Genomic DNA, 1,304 nt, shown 5'->3' with positions numbered 1-1,304 from the left:
CTACATTGTGTAAGCAGATCAGTTAACCTACATTCTATCTCTACATTGTGTAAACAGATCAATTAACCTACATTCTATCTCTACATTGTGTAAACAGATCAATTAACCTACATTCTATCTTTACTTTGTGTAAACAGAGCAGTTAACCTACATTCTATCTCTACATTGTGTAAACAGAGTAAACAGATCTATTAACCTCACAATGTAGAGATAGAATGTAGGTTAATTGATCTGTTTACACAATGTAGAGATAGAGTGTAGGTTAATTGATCTGCTTACACAATGTAGAGATAGAATGTAGGTTAATTGCCCATATAGAGATAGAATGTAGGTTAATAGATCTGTTTAGATAGAATGTACGTTAACTGATCTGTTTATACAATGTAGAGATAGAATGTAGGTTAATTGATCTGTTTACACTTTGTAGAGATAGAATGTAGGTTAATTGATCTGTTTACACAATGTAGAGATAGAATGTAGGTTAATTGAACTGTTTACACAATGTAGAGATAGACTGTAGATTAATTGATATGTTTACACTGTTTACACAATGTACAGATAGAATGTAGGTTAATTGATCTGTTTACACAATGTAGAGATAGAATGTAGGTTATTTGATCTGTTTACACAATCTGGAGATAGAATGTAGGTTAATTGATCTGTTTACACAATGTAGAGATAGAATGTAGGTTAATTGATCTGTTTACACAATGTAGAGATAGAATGTAGGTTAATTGATCTGTTTACACAATGTAGAGATAGAATGTAGGTTAATTGATCTGTTTATACAATGTAGAGATAGAATGTAGGTTAATTGATCTGTTTACACAATGTAGAGATAGAATGTAAGTTAATTGCCCATATAGAGATAGAATGTAGGTTAATAGATCTGTTTACACAATGTAGAGATAGAATGTAGGTTAATAGATCTGTTTACACAATGTAGAGATAGAGTGTAGGTTAATTGATCTGTTTACACAATATCTCTACAGAATTAACCTACATTTACATTGTGTAAACAGATCGAGATAGAGTGTAGGTTAATTGATCTGTTTACACAATGTAAAGATAGAATGTAGGTTAATTGCCCATATAGAGATAGAATGTAGGTTAATTGATCTGTTTACACAATGTAGAGATAGAGTGTAGGTTAATTGATCTGTTTACACAATGTAGAGATAGAATGTAGGTTAATTGATCTGTTTACACAATGTAGAGATAGAATGTAGGTTAATTGATCTGTTTACACAATGTAGAGATAGAATGTAGGTTAATTGATCTGTTTACACAATGTAGAGATAGAG

At 30.8% G+C, this 1,304-nt stretch overlaps 1 long non-coding RNA gene across 2 annotated transcripts; it reads left to right on the top strand.

The window, feature by feature from the left end:
- Positions 1 to 216: 216 nt before the first annotated feature.
- LOC111084371 lies at positions 217 to 1,296 on the top strand. Of its 2 annotated transcripts, none has more exons than XR_002609519.1 (3): positions 217 to 261; positions 650 to 959; positions 1,040 to 1,296. It is a non-coding gene; the product is annotated as an uncharacterized LOC111084371 (long non-coding RNA). The 2 variants fall into 2 exon arrangements; XR_002609520.1 differs by lacking the exon at positions 217 to 261 and having other exon boundaries at positions 616 to 959; positions 1,040 to 1,079; positions 1,110 to 1,296.
- The last annotated feature ends 8 nt before the right edge of the window (positions 1,297 to 1,304 follow it).

This window comes from Limulus polyphemus, unplaced genomic scaffold (genome assembly GCF_000517525.1).
Source record: "Limulus polyphemus unplaced genomic scaffold, Limulus_polyphemus-2.1.2 Scaffold19421, whole genome shotgun sequence".
NCBI lineage: Eukaryota > Metazoa > Arthropoda > Merostomata > Xiphosura > Limulidae > Limulus > Limulus polyphemus.
The sequence above is the reverse complement of the archived record's forward strand: the minus strand, read 5'-3'. Positions and strand labels throughout refer to the sequence as shown.